Genomic DNA, 16,868 nt, shown 5'->3' on the forward strand with positions numbered 1-16,868 from the left:
ATCAGAAAGGATCGGTGAGGAGCTAATAAGTAAGGGCTTGTTGTTTGGGTTTCTCAAGGTAAAATAATTCATTTTCGGTGCGGAAAAAAGTAAATCAGAGCCCCATCAACTATTTCTGGAATTATTATATAAAAAATAGTTCAATAGACTGCTGTGAAACGTGAGGTTATGTGCGCTAACATGAGTTTTGGTCTGCTGGAACCATCCTCATTGAACATTCGTATACGTAGTTCGTGCTTTCCAAATCCAAAAAATCGAAATCCAAACACTTTGTGGAAATGATCTCACAAATCCAGAAGTCAGCTTTATAACTAACCCCATACTAGTTTGAAGAGGGAAACAACATGGTCAGTCTTACGTTCGTAAAACGCTTATATCTAAAAGTCTTAGAAAAGAAAGTCCAACTAGTCTTGAGGAACCTGAAAGAAAGATACAAAGTTCGACCCCGGATATTAAATTTGCTGTATTTAAAGGGCTTCAAAGTAAAGATTTTCTAATCGAAGCTATGAGTTTGGTGCAGTTCGTTTGTCCTGGTATACTTCCGGTAGTTGGTATCGAAGACAAAGTTGGTGCACGTTGTGTGAAAAGAAAATATCCACTGGACTCGAGTGCTCTGGGGGAGTACAGTAGAGATAGGTCCATGGTCGCAAATTAGTAATATTTATAGGCTTTTAAGAATTGACTTAATGAAACTGGAAGAGCAAATAAGCTCGTGAAAAACCTTATATTTAAAGGTGATTGAAAAAAATCCCTAGTTGGTTTGAAAGTTCGAGCCCGGATTTATATTTGCTGCTTTTAAAGCAGGTGGAAATGGGGGATTTTCAAGTCGAAGGTCATGAAATTCGCTGGTGTAGTTCGCTTGATCGTTTCACCAATTTCAAGGACTTTTAGTTTACCAGACTAAGGTATATCTAAATAAGGGATATCTGTTAAGAAGTATTATCAGAAAGTTGGAGATAAAATTGTTGATGATGAAGAACTCAAAGTCACGGTCGTATAAGTTTTGGGTATTGTCAAAAGAGATATTTGGTGTCTTTTCAGGAAGAATTGTGGAAGTGATGTTTTTTTTTGAACAAATAAACATAAAATGCTAACCCTACCCTAATATACATACATACATTTCATTGAAAAGTACGTTCACACTTATTCACAAGAAGTCTGATATCCCAACACTCACCCACACATAATTTGAGCTTAGAGATCATTTTGCAAAAACAACTGCGACAACAACACTAATGTAATTGAAATTTGAGATTGTTCGACTGCGGCACAAGCTAGCGTGTTTAGTTTGTCGTGCAACAACAATAACAAGCAACGAAGTTGAAAACCAGACAATGCTTGTTGTTGTCACTAGCAATATTTATTGTTGTGTGGTTACATGGAAGTTTTCAAATGCCTTTTGTTATATTCAGCTATTTCTTCGAGTCGTGCCTCTGGTATGTCACAACCTTTCAAAATGGATCACTTAAGTGTTTGCTGCTTTCCCTTTCTTGTATTGCAGAACTACGTCTATGAGCTTATGAGATATGGCTAGCCTTGAAGTCTTTGTCGCTTATTGTGAATAGTTTCCGAAAACTTTTAAATATTTCTTTATGTTATGGCAATTGGGCGAGAAGCGTAAGTGATTTCAATGCTACTGAAAGTTTTTTGCGGAAACTTGGAAGGATGTGGGTAAAGGTTCATTGAAGGCTTGTTTGCAACATTTCACTTTTTGAGGTTAGCTCTTGCGTTGAGCTTTCGACTCATTACTTTGTGTGCTGACTAAAGTTTCGGTTGAAATATGGCGTGAAAGCTTAAAAGAAAGTATTTCGGTTTTGAGATATTAAGTGAATTTAAAGAGGGTATTGAAAATAACATATATTTTACTTGTCACATTATTAAAGTTAAAAGACTAATGTGGGAAAAAAATATTTTTTGAATAGTAGGTTATGTAGAGTGCGAAAAGAGGAACAACAATGAAGCTCAAAAGGAGACGTAACCTTAACCAGGTTCCGGTTCCGAATATAAGATAACCTTAAAAGTCGTAGATCGCAGTGACCCGTTCCTAAGCTGTAATGTTGTGTACAAGCGATTTAGAGCAGAACTCGAGTGATTTAATATAAAAGTTGCAAGGTTGCAACCTGTTTTAAAATTTTAAATAAAAAATTAAGAAACGATCCCAATTGTTTTAAAATTGAGTAAATTTTATATTTTAACAATAACAATTATTATCATCTTGCAACATGTTGCTAGAGTAAATAACATTTTTCAATTTTACAATAAAAAAAAAATTAGGTGGCAATTTCAAATTTTTTTGTTTTAAAAAAATTCTTGTGCTACACTTAACAAGTGCACTACAAGTTGAAGATATTGAAGTAAACCGAATTTATTTTTAATTGGGTTGCCACCTTTATAAATATTTGAGTTAAGTGAAAATTTAAAAAAATAAAAGAAATATTAAAGTACCATAAGTAGATGCTTAAAAGAGCTGCCAGTTACAACAACAGAATTGATAGACTGGGTTGCCACATTTTAGAATTTTTTGTTTTTAATAATGTTGACTATTGTTAATGGCTTGAAACATATTTTTTTATTAAAGATTATTCTGAATATGATCGCCACTTATTTAAATATTTTAATAAACTAAATTTAGTGAAATTTAGTGAAATCGCCGAAATGTTACTATTCTAATCGTCGCACGATATTTTTGAAGCTGTTGAGATTTTAGAGATGCCATATGTTAAGTTTTTTTTTTCAATTCAGTTTATGAAAAAAAAAAAATTATAATATGGGGATCAAATTATGCAGCTTTAAAAATGTTGCTGCTTGAAATTATAGGAAGGGTTGCCACCTATTTAAATATCTTATTTTAATAAAATTGATAAGTTTAATGAAATATTAAAATTCTGGATAGCTATAAGATATTTGTTTAGTTAATTTGCGAGGAAATTTTTGAAGTGTTGCCACCTGATAATTTTTGTAATAAAAATGTTGCTAAATTAAATATTGATAACAAAATAAATGGGTTTAAGAGAATTTTCTGCAGTATATATTACTAAGCAGAGTTGCCACCTGAAAAAGTTTTTCTATTTAATTGTGTTTAATACTACAAAACGGGCATCAAAGTAAAAATTATTAAATTACAATTTTTTTTTTATGTACAAATACTATGTGCATATGTGAGGTTGCCACATCGTTAATTATTTGTATTAAATTACTACATATGTATGTACTTATGTATGTTTATTAATATTACGAAATGTGATCAAAAGTAGAGGCATTTGAAACAATTTTCTTGCATATAGTTTGAGCGGGCCTGCCACCTGTTTGATGAATTTACTTTTGTCAAAGTTTCAAAAAATGAGCTCAATATTTCTATATCATTATTAAAATAAAGGCTAGAGCAATATTATTAGTAAAATTAGCAGTTTACATACTTCATACATATGTATGTATATATAATTATAGCACAATCGGCAAGTGAATGTGTTATTAACACAACTATTAACGTGGATCGCTTTAGTTTTGTATATGGAGATACATATACATATACACACGAATATACACATATATACACGAATAACAACATTTAGTAATTAACACTTCGCGCAAAAACGCGTCAGTGACAGCCGTGCACTTTGCTCTAATAGATAGCTAAAGATTTGGGTTAATTGGAGCAATGACATTTTTTGGCGGCTTAACGGTTGTTGAAGCTGTTGAAGCATTGCGTAAAAAATGACAGTTGAAAGCTGCGCATGGCGAAATATGAAAGTGACAAGTTAAAAAGAGTTGTGGTTCGAACGGATGGGAGCGCTTACTATAGCGATGTGTGCGTAGTCATGTTTTTACTATCCGAGCTAACAAGCGCGCGCTCATAAAGCTTTCGGAAGCTAGCAAGTGCGTGGCTGGATTTTTTGGAATAAATTTTATTTTTTACATCACTTTTGTGTTTCTCATACGTTTTAGTAGAATGCAATTATTTAAGCTGCGACTGAGATTAGCAGCTTGATGTCAAATTTACATATTTGCATTTTTTTTTGTTACTCATACGCCCCGTCATTCTAGTATTAATTAATTTTTATACTGTTAGTGTATATCTACTTTTTTTTTAATATTATCGTGAAAAAGAGTATATGAGTCATTGAAGTTCAAAGAAAAGTAATTCATACGCCGCAGCCAACTACTTAAAAAATAGTCGTGTTACTTATACGCCACGGCAAACTTTTATAGGTATATCAGCCAATAGGAACTTTCCACAAAAGGTATGAATATATAGATTCATATTATATGTATATATTTAAGCTATTATCGTTAAAAAGCACGTTCGCCATCGCCACACTTAATACTAAAAGTAACTCATACGCCCCATCCAACCATTTCAACAATTATGTTACTCATACGCCACTGCATCCTTGCATAAATATATGAGTTTGGAGCTTAGTCTTTATATTAAATGGTCAGTTATTGCGCTGCATTTGCTTCGCAACTTAAATATGCGCATAGCGGTACGTGTAAATATATAGAGATATAAAAGTAAAATAGCCATGTGCCTCGTAGACCATTACATAAAACTAAATTTTATGTATTTTTTATTACAAATAATATGCGTTTAAAATTTTAGTGGGCGATTTTCATTGATTATGATGCCATCAAAATCAAATAAGCCATAATATGGTTAGTAGTGGGGAAAATTGACTGAATGTCATTGAATATTCATCACTATGATTACGGCGGTAGCTGGTGGGTAAATATTGTCTAACATAAATATGTTGGTGGATTATGTGGGTATATATATTATGTATGTATGTATATTTGATTTATTTTGAGCTATAATATCCTTAAGAGATGCATTTTCATACTATAAAGGGTATAAGACGATTTCAATTTGGTTTTGATCGGTCAGTTTGTATGACAGCTATATGCTATAGAAGTTCGATATTAACAAGACTTTCGGAGATTACATCCGTTGCCTTGGAAGATAATTCGTGCCAAATGTCGTGAAGATTTCTCTTCAAATAAAAAAGTTTTTAATACAAGGGTTTGATTTTAAACGGTCAGTTTGTATGACAGCTATAGATATATAACTCCGATTTAAAAAAAAATCTTTCGAGATTATAGTCTTATCTTAAGGAGTTATTTACGTCAAATTTCGTGCGGTTATCTTTCCAAATAAAAGTTTTTCCATATAAGGACTTGATTCTGATCGATCAATTTGCATGGCAACTATAACTTACAGTAGTCCTATCTAAACAATTTGCTCAGAGATTGCAGCGTTGTCTAAGGCAATAATTTATGTCGAATTTCTTAGAGACATCTCGCCAAATAAAAAACTTTTCCATATAAGGACTTCATTCTGATCGGTTGGCTTGTAAGACAGCTATATGCTATAGTAATCCGATATCGGTGATTCCGACAAGTGAGCGGTTTCTTCTAAAGAAAATTACATTTCCTTCTGCGTGTTACAAATTTCACGGCAAGCTTGAAATAGCTGTAGAACTTCTACAAAAATAGAAATCTAAATGTGCATAGAATATATATATAGGTATATTGTCTAATATGCTAGACATGCGTCTACTTATAGGCATATAATGCCCACCTTCATTATAAATTTACGAGACACCACCTATTGAATATTAAACAGAATTTTGTAGACTCATTTATTTATATTTCTCCGTTTCGTTTTCAAAATGTTTTGAAGCATTTCTTCTTCAACACTTCAGCTCACTCGTTGGGTAATTGCAATCACCCACTCTTTATGATGACCATTCAAATTGATGACTGTCCGAACACCGTTGAGTGGCTACGGTGATGATTGCCGCTATCAGACGGTTCGTGTATCGATGGACCTTTTATGTCGATGGTCTCTAATTAAATTTGCATGAATGCAAATGAAGGGGTGAGCAGGGCAATAAGTAAATGAGTGAGTGGTAGTGCTCTCTAAAAAGGGATATGAAAACGAAAGGCAATAACACGCACACATATATATACATATGTGTTTACATATATTTAACGAGGGCTAGTTTCGAAAGAATTGTTGAAAAGAAAGAACACACCACACATACAAAGACATATGAGCTCTACAGCTGAACCCTGCCAATTAGCATCTTTTCCATATTCCAAATGTGTAAATATGCTACGGCGGACTCACTACCAGTCTTCTTTCTGCTATTTGGAGCCACTCAAGCCGCATACACACACATGAAGAAGTGAAGACTGACGGGCACAAATTACCATAAGTGATTTTTTGGCTGCTGTCTTATGTTGGGAAAGTAGGGGGAAAGGGGTAGAAATGCATTTAAACCTAGTGACCGCGCATGAAGATCGAACTTGCAAAGTAGCCGACGGCGTTGAGGGAGGTTGCCGTGGTTCAACATTAAGTAAATTGCAGCGAAGAGATTATGCGAAGAGGAAATGAGGAAATGCAGGCACCATTAAGTGAGAATTAATACGCGAGCTGTGAGCGGCAAGTATTTGATGCCTGGGTATGCCGGCGGAATTATGAGCGAGGGAAATTATTTATTGGAAGGGAAAAGAGGTACGTGCTGGAAATGTGGTGCATATATGTATGTACATGTACAGATTTGAGCTATAGTAGACCGATCTGAACAATTTATTTCCAGTAGTATGGCAGCTATATCTTATAGCAGTTCGATTAAGCGGATATTGTCTGGAGATTGATATCTTAAATAATTATTCATGGCGAATTTCGTGCGAAAATCTTTTCAAATAAAATCTTTTCCATTAAGGACTTGATTCTGATCGATGAGTTTGTATGAAATTTTAAGGCTATAATGGTCCGATTTGAACAATTTCTTCAGAGAGCGTTACTTTTGATAATAAGTCATGCCATTTTTTGAAGATTTCTTGCGAAGTTAAAAACTTTTCTTTATAATGACTTGATTTTGATAGGTCAATTCGTATGGCAGCTATATACTTTAGTGGTCCAATCTGAACAAATTTTTCGAAGATTGTTGCATTAACTTGGATAATAATATGCGCTGAATTTCGTGAAGACATCTTGTTATATAAAAAAGTTTTTCTTAGAAGGACTTGAGTTTGATCTAACAGTTTGTATGACAGCTGTATACTATAGATATACAGAGCGATATATTAGAAACTGAATGTTTTGTTTGCATATATACAGACAGACAGAGAATTTTCGACTTAGCTGGTCGCTGTAATCATTTATGTATACATATGTGTATATATACTTTATAGTGCTGAGCTGAGCTTGAGCGAATATGGGTCCGGAAAATGTCGGTTAATTAAGAGAAACAATCATTTGGTCACAGTGAGAGTGTAACTCTCTAGAAATACTTTGTTATTAACTGCCTTGGATTCACCAAATTCTGGAGAGTAGCGAATCGAACAGGCTATACGAGGTTTTCAAAAGACCGGTGCACAATTTTTTAGAGAAAATTTCGAAAAATTTATATTCTTGAAGAAGGTTGTTACACCATAATTTTTGATAAGCGAGCAGCACTCAAAGTTGGCTAGCAGAGAAATGGCGAATCGAAGATGGCTACTGTTTACAGGCAAATGAAATAAAACACTTTTTGCTATAATCACCAATTTAATATTTAAATTCCTAGCCACAAACGAAACCTAAAATTAAATCTTTCACCTGCTGAAAGCTGTTTAAACTACTTATAAAAATGAAATGCGAAAAACCACTGAAATACAGCAACCACTCGACACACTTCGCAAAAACTAGCAATCAAACAAAACTTATGGCATTTCTCCATTCTTTGTCGTCGGCTCTCACACAAACACTCTCTTTTAAGCTTCCGCTGCACACTCGTATTCGTACTTGGCAGTGGTTTTCCGCGCGACCAACTCAAAGCGACTGCAACTTTTCGTTTGTCCAGCTGCTGCCACGCAAATGTCATGAACAAATTTTTTATTTACAAATATTATTTCGAAATTTTTGCAATCCCGTCAGCATTTCCAAGAATTCTTCCGATTTTTTTCAGTTTGCAATTTATTTTTATGGTTTTGCTGTTACACATTTCATTTAAGTCTTCGCTTTTAGTTTTGCTTTGATTTTCGTGGAAAACATTTTCATTGCCATAATATTCTGCACGCTTTTGTTTTTCAATGCAATTTTGAGGTTATGATTTTACTGGACGCCGCAGTTTTTTACGCTGTCATTAATTTTAATAAGAGTGAAATGAATTTGTGTTGTGGTTCATATTTTTCAATGGTAGCGGGTTAGTTGGTTGTGCTAGCGGTCAATGGTGGAAAAAGTTTGTTAAATGGAAACGTCAGAAAATAGATTTGGAAATGTAATGTATATAATATGCGCTACAAATGAAAACAAGAAAAAACAGTAACTTCGTTTGTGTCGATCTTTTCAAAAAAATTGGGAGTGTCAGTTGCCGGATCTGAGATCTGTCTGCGCTAGTTTATCCCAAGTAGTATTCTTGCCATTGTACTTTGTATCCTCTACGCAGCGGACTTCCAAGCGATAAACGCTGACTCTAAAATTACAGCAACTCGAGTGGCAACTCCCCTTTCGCGTCCAAGAAACTGCAGATGCAATTTACCGCTGTAGAACCGTGGCTCACCAAATGGAACATTGGCTTCTATTCCGTAAAGTCCATGAAAGCGACATATACCCTCAGGAACGAAATATGTCTGAATCAAATTATTAGGCATATGATATATATGAGGACTAGGAGATGTATTGAGCCTCCTAAAATCCTTTTCGAGACAAGGACAAAAAATTATCATAGAGAGATGCTCGCTGAATTTACCAATCATAACTTAAATTAACTGGTAAATACGCAACCATAACCCATATATTAACTGATATATACCTTATATAATCAACTGAAGTTCAATAATCTTAAACTTTTGTGAGGTATATGGAAGCTACTAAAATTATTGACCAGATTTTACTTACATTGACATAAGTGCACCGGATATTCAGCTAGTTGAGCTACCGCAATCAATCCTTCTTTCAGCGTTTGCGTCGAGCATCCCCGGCAACGTGAGCAACTCTGAATAAGGTGCGGTAACCAACCCGTGTAGAACTCAGGCTCTCGGCTAAGAGAGTGGAAGGTTTTTTGAGATTACGAGGTAATCGGTTTAAGGGCCCACCAAGGGTGCAGTGTCTATTCAATGGGAGGTGCAGCTGTAAGCGGACGTCTGTCTTGAAGCAAGCGGATTATTATTTGAACAAGATCAATGAAACTTTCTCCCATGCTGCTGTTGAAACGCTGGATTCGGGACACGCCTCATACAAATGTAAGTCCAATGAAAGGAACACGAAAGCCTCGGATATTGATCTATTCAAACGTCTATGACCACCGAAAATTCACAAAGGAACATGATTTACGGATATGCACTTGGAATATACGGACCTTCTCTAGGAAATGTGCCGATATCCAGCGGGTGAATGTCCTACGAAGGTTAAGGTTTTGTCGGAGCCTTCATGCACACGGTGATTTTCTCCCTATCGTTTTCTTCAATAAAATTCTGGAAAAACTAATACGCGCGGTAATATAAAACGCGATGACACTGTCTATTCCAGAAGTAGAATAGTCTAGAGAACGTAGATGAAATTGAGATCTAATAACAAGTCAGTCTAGAAAAAGAGGCGATCGTTTTGGTGGGTTTTGTGCTGGACGAAAGCAAGACAAAATAAATGAAGGTCACAAAAAAATCCGTGGCGTTTTGGGGACTACGTGAAAATGGCAGCAATAAATTGCAAAAACTGAGGGACGTTAATTATCTTGGCTTAATGCTGGGGCTCCATCAAAAATTAAAGCCTGGAGATGGCGAGCAGAATAACTCTTGTCAAATAGTGCCACTTTGGAATAGTGAAGGGAACTGAGAAGCAGATACCGCTCTCGACGAGCAAAAATTACGCTCTATAAGTCACTCAATAACTGTATGAGCTCTACAAAGATGCTCCATTGTTTCCCTGGCGCCTTACTTTAGGCATTTCATACAGTCTTCTCGATCTGTTAGCCCCGTCTTTCGGGCGTGTGTCGCGACCAGACGACGATTCGAGAGCCATAGGTGGACAACGGAAGCAATAGCGCTCAAGCATCCAATGAAAGGACCAAGTGCATGGCGATCTGTTTACCATTGGGCTGAACAACTGATGTTACCTCGCAAAGACAAGTGGAGAAGTTTCATATTGTTGGACCAGATCGACAGAAGATTGTAGTGTCAAAAGAAAAAAATTCCTGAAATATGAGATTTTGTCCAAAAATAACATGCGGGGCCACGCCCATTTTACTATTTTTACAAAGACTCCAATTTGATTGGGAATGGTTATCATCCCATTTCATTTACTTTTACACTATATGACGATAACACAATCTGATGAGTCGACGGTGCGATTTTTTGAGAGTAAGGTTTTGGAAAATTTATGGTCCTTTGCGTATTGGCAACGGCGAATACCGCAGTTGATGGAACAATGAACTATACGAGAGATATACGACGACATTGACAATTCAATTCAAAAAATTAAGAAACATGTCATCCCAATGGATGTTAATACTCCAGCTCTGAGAATATTCGACGCAGTACCTGCCGGGGGAAGCAGAGGAAGAGGAACACCTCCACTCCGTTGGAAAGACCAGGTGGAGATGCAATTCAACTGTGGATCCATTTGGATCTTGGATCAAATTAAAAATTCGACTTTTCCAACAATATTTTTGTTTTCTCAGTCCAATATACATTTTGAAAATATATTGCAATTTTACAGTTTTCATATTGATTGATCCATATTTTGCGAAAGTAAAACACTGTGTATACATAACCCCACTTTTTAAGATTTATACATATATTTTTTTTTCCATCTGCTCCTGAAGTTAAGATTTTAAATCCATTTTCCATTTGCAATGTAGTAACAGCTGTTGTTGGATAAGAAAAAGTACATCTAAGAAATAAGTAAAAGCAAACGCATAAGACTACAAAGCGGACAGCATGAAATTTTTACGGTTAGAAGAGCACGTTTGTAATCAACTAAAATCAGTCAACGCCTGCTACATATTTCCTGTCTGGGCAGATAAATAGACACAGCGCAAGGAATAGAAAAAATACAAAATACAACAATAACAACAACTCACTGCTGACAAATAAACCTAGGCGAACGGCATTAAATCTCAATAAACAAATTACAAAAATTGATCGCCATAGATTGATGCTGAGAATACGAAAGCAGTTATTGAACTGCACAACGGTATGTTTAGTGGAAAAACCCAGAGTGCAATGCAGTAAGAGCACGCATTGTGATGGCAGACAGCAGGAGTACGTATGTATGTGTATATATTGATGGAATCAGCTAGGTAAAAATCTTCTCGCATATACTGCTCTGTTGGCGTATATGTATGTGTAAAGTATCTACGAATCGACAGCCGAAACGTTCTATGAATAATAAACATTTTGCCGGCCAGAACGCATTGGAAAGTGGAAATACAAAAAAAAAATGCTGATTTGGAGGTACAAAGAAGTGAGAGAAAGCAAAAAGTTAGCAGCTGGATATGTAGGCAAGTGCAGCAAAGTAAGTAAGAAATATGGCCACAAATACATGGAAATGGAAATTTGACCTAAAATGTGAGCAGGCAACATTGGAAATCGACCAAATACAGCCTACGCATAGCAGGTTGAGGCGCGACAGCGGATTAGTGGACCTAATGCCGTAAAATAAATGTGAAAATTGAAATGTAAGAAATTCAAGTACATGAACGTATTCAGGTTAGTAGGCATATTTGGCGGAAAATAACAAAAAAAAAATGTAAGAATAAAAAAAAAATCGAGAAAAAACAGCTTGTAGAAAGCATTTTTGAGCTTCGTGAATTTGGAACGCGTCTAAAAGCATTTGCCGCCGAAAGTGGACACTGAAATTTATAGGAAGAGGCAGTGATTGAATGCGACCAGGAAGATATTTTCCTAGCAAAAGTGGAGTGCGGCCGTTTGTTTACATATGTACATATATGTATGTACATGTGCTCACCCATTTAATGTATAAGTATTGTGTGAGCCACTAGCTTTTAGTTGGCCTACAAAGTGAAACAAAAATAGGCAAATAGTGGCAAATGGAAAAATAACTGTGTGCATGCGGTACCTATAGACACTATGCGACTTATATACATACATACATACACATATATATATGCTAGGGTGAGCCAAAAATTAACCTATCGAACTTAATGAACTTATATTTACGGAATATACTTACCAACTTTTTAATTGAAATTAAGAAAAAACGTTAACTTTGGCTGCAAAACGCAATAATACTATTCATAGAACACTATTTAGGACTCCGCCGCTACAGCAACAACAATAACTAATCATAGCAGCATCTCTTATACCATAAAAGGTTTTGAAAAGATCTTCATCTAAATTTTGATCGCTTAGTTTGTATGGCAGCTATATGCTACAACGATCCGATCTGAACAACTTGTTCGAAAATTATAGCACTGCTTTGGAAAATCATCTTTGCCGAATTTCGTGAAGATATCTTGTAAACTAAAAAAGATTTCCATGCAAAGACTTGTTTTTGATCGATCAGTTTGTATGAAAGCTATATGCTATAGAAGTCCAATATCGACGATTCTAAGAAAATCGGAAGCTTAAAGGAAAAGCAAATACATGTACAAAATTTCAGATCGATATCTCAAAGTCTGAAGCTTTAGTTCGAGTATAAAAAGCGGGATTTGACCAAATTTGGCACGATGTAGTTGGTGCGGGAATATATTGTCCAGAGTTAGGCCGTTTAAGTTGCCGGACCATTGCAGTATATTTCAAGCTGAGGTCTTTGCTATTGCGAAAGCCGCGAAGCGGGTGTCTAATGCACTCGCAGGAAATTCCAAAGACAGCATCTACGTAGATAGACAAGCAGCCAAGCAGCAATCAAGGCAATAACCTCGTATCACATATCGGCCAGAAGTGTCTTGGGAAGCAGGGTAGTAGTGAATAGGGATGCCAGTCCACAATGACATCGAAGACAATGAAATAGTTGACGACATGGCCAAGAATGGTATATGGCTAACACCCAATAACATGATCAACGCTGGGAAACCCATGCATTGTCTATACGACGATCTGAATAGACGTATGGTAAGGAAAATCAAAACCCGATGGAACGAGCTACACGCCCGCAGGATGGGGCTGATAGATCGAGAAGTCTGCAGGATGTGTCTAGAGCATGGCATCAGGGAAATATTGAAGCATCTCTTGTGTACTTGCCTCGCATTGGCAAGACTATGCTGTAAGCATCTGGGGTCCCCACGGTATGATTAACTATCGGTAGTGAGGCCAGAGAGTCTGTTAAAATTCGCTTCAAGCACAGTCATCCTCATCGAGCTAGGAACTGAACTCCATCTACATAGTATCTCAAAGGTCCAAAACTGGTTTATGCGTGGCATATTGGCTTACTAGATTAACCTATCCCAAAATTAATACTCTGCAAGAAATCGTGATGTAAAAATTTTTTTCTTAAATTTTTATCCTAAAAGTCATGTCGTTTGCATTGAAAACAGATTTTTTCGTGTTGTTTAATTGGAAAACTTTGAGTGCTCACCGACATCGTATACAAATTTAGCAAAGAATCCTGCCTGGCTTGCTCTGTATGCAAGGTTATTTTAACTTATAAATTCGTTAGTTTACCTTTTGGCCCACTCTAATAAATACCTACAAATAGGTACATACTTATATCTAGGCATAACTCCATTCTTCGCAGAAATCCCCGCCACCTCCCTTTCTTTGTAGCAAACTCCCTCCTTTTAGCAGTAAATAGTACGCAGACAAAAGCTTTCACGCGCACTAACGGTTCATTAGGCCAAACAGCGTCGACGTCAGTTGGACATGCTTCGTGACAGCCACGTGCTAATCAATATGAATTGTTTGTGCGTTGTGATTTTCTACTTTCAATGCATTTGCAGGGATGCTGTGTCGGTTGTTCGCTTTTCAGTCGCTTTGCTGTCTCCTTTTGTTTGCTCTCATTATTCCTTTTTCCTGTTTATGTAGTATCTAAGTTGTGATTCTTTATTAGCCGTCTTTTGAAAGCCTGTAGGTTGGTATAATTAGTGTAGGGACACCAGCTTTTCAGTTCTTTCAGAATTACTATTGATTCCACAAAGGTTTTTGTGGTGTGAATGTGCAACTAGTTTTGTTATACAGGGTGGTTTGGGGCAAAATCTCCATCAACATGTTAATTTTTATACTCTCGCAACAATGTTGCTAAGGAGAGTATTATAGTTTTGTTCACATAACGGTTGTTTGTAAGTCCTAAAACTAAAAGAGTCAGATATAGGGTTGTATATACCAAAGTGATCAGGGCGACGAGTAGAGTTGAAATCCGGATGTCTGTCTGTCCGTCCGTCTGTCCGTCCGTCTGTCCGTCCGTCCGTAAGCTGTAACTGTAGCAGAGTAAAAAAATTGAGATATCATGATGAAACTTGGTACACGTATTCCTTGGCTCCATAAGAAGGTTAAGTTCGAAGATGGGCAAAATCGGCCCACTGCCACGCCCACAAAATGGCGGAAACGGAAAACCTATAAAGTGTCATAACTAAGCCATAAATAAAGATATGAAAGTGAAATTTGGCACAAAGGATCGCATTAGGGAGGGGCATATTTGGACGCAGTTTTTTTTGGAAAAGTGGGCGTGGCCCCGCCCCCTACTAAGTTTTTTGTACATATCTCAGAAACTATTATAGCTATGTCAACCAAACTCTACAGAGTCGTTTTCTTCAGGCATTTCTATATACAGTTCAAAAATGGAAGACATCGGATAATAACCACGCCCACCTCCCATACAAAGGTTATGTTGAAAATCACTAAAAGTCCGTTAACCGACTAACAAAAAACGTCAGAAACACTAAATTTTACGGAAGAAATGGCAGAAGAAAGCTGCACCCAGGCTTTTTTTAAAAATTGAAAATGGGCGTGGCCTCGCCCACTTATGGACCAAAAACCGTATCTCAGGAACTACTAGACCGATTTCAATGAAATTCGGTATATAATATTTTTTTAACACCCTGATGACACGTACGAAATATGGGTGAAATCGGTTCACAACCACGCCTTTTTCCAATATAACGCTATTTCGAATTCCATCTGATGCCTTCTCTGTATAATATATGTATGTACATATACATTAGGAACCAATGATGATAGCGGAATAAAACTTTACAAAAATACGGTATTTGAAAAATATATAAATGACATATAATGAAATCTCGATTATCACTTTATCATGCGAGAGTATAAAATGTTCGGTGACACCCGAACTTAGCCCTTCCTTACTTGTTTAATAGGTTTTTTATTGCTTCCGCGTAATAATGTCAAAAATTTGCATAAAAATGTTGAAAAGTGTGTCTAAACCATTTGGAAATTATTAGACCTAGACTATCTACTAATTATAGTATATGAAACTATCTAAGTTTTTTCTAGTGTTTTTCAGCAGAAAGTTCTAGTACTAATTCGAAAACTTGATCTTGCTTTGGCAAGGGAAATCGCTTAGTGTGATATAAAACCGCTTGGATCCGTTGCTGAGTTGTTGGGTTATGTCTGGACGGCTACAACGGAGGTTAACATGAATGAAGGTGTGTATGATAGCTGAGGTGGAGTATCTCCAAATATCATGTAAATCAAATTCTGAATCAAGTATTGAACATGAGAAAGCTTTCCACGTGCTACGTTTGCATACTCCAGATAATAATTACAATTGTGAGACCATTTCAAAACAGTATACCACACCTAGTAATGTCTTTCCGAAAGGTTTTCTACAATGCTTCGTGACCGTCGACACAATATGGAGGCACTAATACACAGACATCCAGAAATAACCGAAAAAATGGACAATACTCTGCGAAACTGCCCCATGGAAGGCAAATATGCTGGTCGCCGTTGTTTGTGATTTAAAAGATGTCATACATCGAATACCTGTAGAAGACTCAAAGTGTTTTATTAGGTCAAATTATTGTAAAGGCTCTAAGCTAAGTTGCGGAAAACCCGAGACCATTTGGCGAAGAAAATAATAGAATAAGCGTTTTTTGTAAAAGGTACTCAGCGGGGAGTTCGCTTGATAAGATTGTCATCAAGTATGCTAAACAAGTTAAAGAAGTCATAGTATCGCTTGGTCAATTCTGGTAAGCCAAAAGGAGACTATTTAGTAGCTACTTCTTCACCTAACAAATCAAGAAAGAAGCGTTGAAATGTTTATATCTTGTCTTCATCAAACAGCCGCTTCAACTGACAACCGCTAAGATTCTCAATCTTATCGCGTAAACATTGACCAGTTAAAAGCTCTACAAGTAGGTTCGTCATTTTGGAAAAAAGTAGTTAACACTATAGAAATAGACTTCATGGTATCTTTAGGTTTCAATAATTTGACTATTTTTAGATGTCCTCAGATAAGTTATCAAACAGTTCTAAACTTTAACATGATAATTTGATTCTCGCATGATAAAGTGATAATCGAGATTTCATTATCCGTCATTTACATATTTTTCAAATACTATATTTGTGTAAAGTTTTATTCCGCTATCATCATTGGTTCCTAATGTATACATATATTATACAGAGAAGGCATCAGATGGAATTCAAAATAGCGTTATATTGGAAGAAGGCGTGGTTGTGAACCGATTTCACCCATATTTCGTACATATTATCAGGGTGTTAAGAAAATATTATATACCGAATTTCATTGAAATCGGTCTAGTAGTTCCTGAGATATGGTTTTTGGTCCATAAGTGGGCGACGCCACGCCCATTTTCAATTTTTGAAAAAAGCCTGGGTGCAGCTTCCTTCTGCCACTTTTTCCGTAAAATTTAGTGTTTCTGACGTTTTTTGTTAGTCGGTTAACGCACTTTTAGTGATTTTCAACATAACTTTTGTATAGGAGGTGGGCGTGGTTATTATCCGAT

The 16,868-nt window shown here is 36.2% G+C and overlaps 1 protein-coding gene across 1 annotated transcript in view; it reads right to left on the minus strand.

Moving 5' to 3' along the window:
- LOC120768796 (acetylcholine receptor subunit alpha-type acr-16) overlaps positions 1-16,868 on the minus strand; it is a 143,902-nt gene that overhangs the window by 79,188 nt on the left and 47,846 nt on the right. The window lies entirely within an intron of this gene.

The sequence above is a fragment of the Bactrocera tryoni genome, chromosome 2, assembly GCF_016617805.1.
Source record: "Bactrocera tryoni isolate S06 chromosome 2, CSIRO_BtryS06_freeze2, whole genome shotgun sequence".
In the NCBI taxonomy this organism is placed as follows: Eukaryota; Metazoa; Arthropoda; class Insecta; order Diptera; family Tephritidae; genus Bactrocera; species Bactrocera tryoni.